This window comes from Camelina sativa, chromosome 9, assembly GCF_000633955.1.
Source record: "Camelina sativa cultivar DH55 chromosome 9, Cs, whole genome shotgun sequence".
Classification (NCBI taxonomy): Eukaryota; Viridiplantae; Streptophyta; class Magnoliopsida; order Brassicales; family Brassicaceae; genus Camelina; species Camelina sativa.
In genome coordinates, this window is record NC_025693.1 from 2,125,627 (window position 1) to 2,131,490 (window position 5,864).

The following is a 5,864-nucleotide window of genomic DNA, read 5'->3' on the forward strand; positions in this document are numbered from 1 at the left end:
AGACGCTGGAGGATTTGCTGAGGATGTGTGTGTTGGATTGGGGTGGCCATTGGGCGGATCACCTGAACTTGGTAGAGTTTTCTTACAACAACAGTTATCAGGCAAGTATTAAGATGGCTCCTTATGAGGCTTTGTATGGTAGACCATGTCATACACCGTTATGCTGGACTCATGTGGGGGAGAGGAGCATGTTTGGTGCTAGTTTTGTTCAGGAGACCTCAAAGAAGATTCGGGTTCTCAAGCTGAACATGAAGGAGGCTCAGGATAGGCAGAGACGTTATGCTAATAGGAGGAGGAGAGATCTTCAGTTTCTGGTAGGAGACAGAGTGTACCTCAAGATGGCCATGTTGCGGGGTCCGAACAGGTCATTGTCAGAGACTAAGTTGTGTCCGAGGTATATGGGCCCATTCAGAGTGATTGAGCGGGTTGGACCAGTGGCATATAGACTGGAGATTCCCGAGGTTATGCATGCATTCCATAAGGTTTTCCATGTGTCTATGTTGCGGAAGTGTCTCCGTGAGGGTGAGCAAGTGTTGGCTAAGATTCCTAAGGATCTTCAGCCTAACATGACATTGGAGGCGAGACCAGTGAGGATTCTCGAGAGGAGGATCAAGGAACTTCGGAAGAAGAAGATTCCTTTGATGAGAGTCTTGTGGGATTGTGATGGTGTTGAGGAGCAGACTTGGGAACCTGAGGCAAAGATGAAAGCAAGGTTCAAGAAGTGGTATGAGAAACAAGCCGCAACTTGAGCTTGTTTAGCCTGGTTCCAACTGTAATCCGTGGCTGGAGTGGGAATGGAGAATTCCAGCCCATCTCTCTTGTTACTCAGTCGCTTGGGGTGGGTGGTTGTGCGACTCAGTAATAAGATGAGGTGGTGTTCGGGGTACAAAGTTTCCGTGAGGTGGGGTTTTTGGAGGAAAGTTTCCTGGAATAGGAGTTTCCAAAAGTGGAAAGTTTCCAAAAAATGGAAAGTGCTAAATATGGAAAGTTTTACAGGAGTTAGAATTTGTCCATTTTAGCGGTGGAGAGCATTGGAGGGGCTTGTGTGTGGCCTTAGTGGCGGACTTNATGGTCGTTCGAGATTCGAGGACGAATCTATGTTGGTGGAGGAGAATTGTAACATCCGTGTTCCGGGAATAAAGTTTAGGTTATGTTGAGTAAACCAAAAGAGTGGATTTTAATTAATTTTGGTTTAATTAAATCTTGGTTTAATCTAATTAAACCAAAAAGGCCTAATCTCTTTCTCAACTCACGCCTCCTCTCATGCTTTTGTGTTTTGGTCGACATTTTCATCTGAGAGAGGGAGAGAAAGACAGTTAAGTGTTGGTTATTTGGTGCAAAGGAGAAAGAGAAGGAGATCAAGCTTTTTCCTTAGTGTTAAGAGAGAAACAGAACTGTCAGGGTTTGGGAGAAGGAGGATTCGACTAGTCAAATCGTTTTGAAAGGTACTGATATTTTGTATGGTTGTAGCTAAGAGATTTTCGTACACTCGCTTTTTTACAGAAGTGAATTTGGGTTAATATTCTAGGAGATATTGGTAGTTTCGTGGGGCGTTTCTTCTCATTCGCGGATTGAGACCAGCGGGTGTTACAGGATCGATTGTGGTTTCTCTGAGATCCGATCGTGCTGAAATTTTGGGCGACGGTTCTGGACGTATAGACCTTGCTTTTCACCGGAGGGATTAGAAAGTTAACGGTTCGTTTTGATTTCGTGGTTTCACTTGTGAGGTTGTTCTTTTCTGTTTTTTCTGGCAGTTTGTTTTCAATATTTGTTTGTTGTTGTGATTGGTTGTAGGAACAAGTTTGGTTGTTCTTGGATATTGGAAAGCCTTTCATTTGGTTGTATTTAGTTTTGTGAATCACTTGTTAAGGTAAGTGCAGGACCATGGCTTATCTAAGCTGGAGATTTCTCTAATCTGCTTGTTTATGTGTTGTTTGGCTTGTTGATTGTTGATTGATGACTGTTGGTTGATGGTTGATGGTGAAAGATGTCTCTATTGCTTGTGTGTATAGCTCAGTAGATGGGAGGATTGCCTTACTGAGTGTTTATTAAATACTCATGCATTGCAATATGTGTTTGTGGTGCAGGTAAAGGCAAAGTGTGACTGTGGAATCAGGGCGATGAAAAGGAGGATGTTCTAGTGGTTCGTTTGGTTGTCTGGCTTCTGTTAGGTTGCTAGAGTGGAGTCCTAGAATATTGTTTAGGATTGCTGGTTCTTGGATGTTGTTTGGATCATTAGTTTATGATTGGAATTAATATTGGCTATTTATATTTATTAGATATTGGTAATGTTTTCCGCTGATGATTGTGATTGTGGTTAGGTGGCTAGTGGGTATGGGACCACTAGTTGTAGTTTATTATTATATTATATTATATATTTATTATTTATTATTTAAAAAAAAAAGGTCGGTCTTTTCAATGAGGCCCACTAAGAGGTGGCGGTCGAGGCGTTACACATATATATGGATCCATGTGAGGCCAGGATTAATTACAAAAAGATGTATTGACTTATTGAATCATACATAACTAGGTTTGAACCTGCGGGACACATTTTCTATGGAAGATTTACATGGAGACACACTTTGTGAGAAACTTTGTTCATTTAATACATTTTTCGACTACTAGACATTTTTTTGCCAACTTTTCCACTGTTCACATTATTTTTGACCATTTTAGCTCCAAACATGTTTTTCTACTTTTTTGCCAATTTCATCTCTCTCTTCCTCTTCTTCTTCCTCTCCGTCAATTTTTTTATTTCTCTTTCTATTTGTTCATGTCCATCTTGAAATTAGATCTCCTCATATCTGATTTAGGTGTATTATTGTTGTTATTTCTCTATTTTTTTGTCAACGGAAAGAAAATCTAAAATTTTTTTTTTTATATACAATCTTCATGAAAGAAGATCTAGAAGCTTTGCTTATATAATGTGAGTTCAATTCGTTTTCTAGGTTTTGTTTTGGATTTCGATTTCGTTTTCTGGATTTTGTTCATGTCTAATTCGTCTCTCCTTAATCCTCAAATCCAATGATGTACACAAAATAATGACCATATGGTTAGTTTACATGTAAATTGACCACGTGATGTCCACGAGACAGTGACCATATGGTTAGTTTCTTTGTGGCATCAATAATCAATTCCCATATGTTGTTTTTTTTAAGGGTTGTCCACGAGACAATGGTCATATGGTTAGTTTAGATGTAAACTGACCACATGATGTCCACGAGACAATGACCATATGGTTATTTTCTTTATGTCATCAACAACCAATTCTCATATGTTGTTTTTCGTAAGGGCTGTCCACGAGACATTGATCATATGGTTAGTTTACATGTAAATTAACCACGTGATGTCCATGAAACAATGACCATATGGTTAGTTTCTTTGTACCATCAACAATCAATTCCCATATGTTACCTTTCTTAAAAGTCTTTGTGGAGAGAACGAAGCAAGTGAGAACGATAACAATAGAAGATGAATTAGAGATATATTTTTTTTCCTTATTTCTCCTTTTATTTTGTAGTGAAATATTTTTTTTTTTAATATTTGGATTGAATGTTTTATTAAGATTAAAAAAAAAATGGATTTCATAATAATTTGGTATTTATCCAAGTCAATGCTTTGTATATGGAGTATGAAAATAAATTAGAGATATGAAAAAGAAGATAAGATAGCATGTGTGAGAATGATATCATGGAGGGAGGGAGATGAATTGAGTATCTAGAGTATCCCCATTTTTTTTGTGGTGAAGATGTTCATTGGAGAGAGAGAAAGAGAGTGATGAAGATGATGGATCAGAAAATTAAGAAATTATAAAAGAAAAGAAAAAAAAAAGAAGATATTGTTGTAAATAAAAGAAAATATATATATATATATATATATATATATATTGTGAGGTTTGTTGAACAAAAGATGTTGTTAGGATGATATTGTGTGTATAAAAAGAATTGGTTGGGAAAGAGGTGGTTTAGTTAAGGGTGTTTTTGACAATTCAATCTAAGAAAGTGTGTTGTGGACAAAAAATATGCTATTATGATATTAAAGTTTCAAAAAGTGTGCTAGAGTGCAATATTACCTTTTTCTATTCAGTTATAATATTTTTTTTACATGTTTTACTACTCTATATTTATAAAAAATAGTTATATATTGTATTACTAGATTAGGACCCGCCCGATGTGCGGGTTTATAATTTTTAAAATAAAATTAAATTTATATAAAGTAAATATTTTTTAGTAAGTAAATAGATACATCGAGGTGTCCAGTGTAAGAGGGTTTACCATATGAGTCGGTGTACTCGAATTTGGATTTTGTTTTCTGGAGGGACGCCTCTCAACAGGGTGATCCTGATCAACTTCTTCAATTATCATGGATTTTATGGGCAATCTGGAAAGCCCTAAAAAAAAATCAAGGTTAAGAGATAGAGGCGAATGATATAATTACTCAGACTTTGGACGATAATTTAGCCTGGGAATAGGTGCTCTCTTTTACGACAGTCATGTCAGCTCCATCTTCGTATTTAGATGTCCAGCTTTCTTCACCTTGTTGTCAGATTGATGGTTCTTGGAAAGCAACCAATGTGCATTCATGATTGGGCTGATGGTGTTGCGTTGGTGAGGAGCGAACCTTGTTGTTGGGGGCCAAGTGTCTAAAACAGAGCCCCTCCCCCTGCATTCGGAGTTAAAAACGTTGTTGTGGGCCATTGAGCGGATACGTGTTGAAGGGATCGCTTGTCAACGTTTTGAGACTGATTGTGCTGAGTTACTCACTATGGTGTAGTCTTCTGAATATTGGCCGTCCTACTCCAACTTGCTCGATGAGTTTAACTCGCTGGAGTCTTTCCCACTATTCTCCATCTCTTGGATTCCGCATGCGTCAGATACAAAGGCGGATTGTCTTGTTCGTGCTTCGTGTTCTCTTATCTCTGAAGTTTCTTTTGTAAATCATTTCCCTCCGGTTTGGGCATCTAACCGAGAAATTTTCTTTTAATTGTTTGATTGAAAAAAAAAACAGTAAATAGATACACTTTTAGTTAAAGAAAATAGATGTAGATGAGTTCAAAGTTATTAAGATAAAATTAAATTTAACAAAGAATATATATTTAGTTCTTTTCGTAAGAAAAAACAATATATAAAAGTAAAGAGATAAACTTTTAATTATAGAAAATAGTTGTTTTTTTTCTTTCTATAATACACTAATGTAGATCCATTTACAAATCTACTATCTACATCACCACTAAAAGTGTATTTGTACACACAAATATATTTTACTGTTAAAATACTCTTTAGTCTTTACTACTACCAACAAATTGTCTTTATGAACACATTAAAGAATATATTATATGTTCTTTACTTTAAAATTTGTGTAGTTACAAAAACGCATATGTTAAACTTACTTACTCCTATCTTATATATTACAATAGCAGTCTTTTTGAATAAATTATTTGATTGGTGAAAAAAATATGAGACAATCTTATTTTTTTTTTAAGTTTTTTTTTCAACAATATTTTTCTTTGTGTAAAGGTGAGTATTGACATTTTTTTAGAAACAGTAATTAATTGTATAATTTTCACAATCATTTTTTTATATATATAAAGTAATATTTTTCTTATAAAATTAGCAACTTAAAATTAAAATAAGTAAACAATATTATAATTTCGAATTTTATGATATATATATTTTTTTCCTTATAATGATTTTTCTAAATTAGGTTTTGAATTTTTACATTTTTATTTTTTAAAATTTTGATAAATTTAAAATTGACATGTGTCAATATCCGAATGATAGAATTGACACATGTCACGATTCTAACATCAAACTTTATATAATAAGTTGCAAAGTTGTTATTTGTGAACCTTATATTTTGGTAAT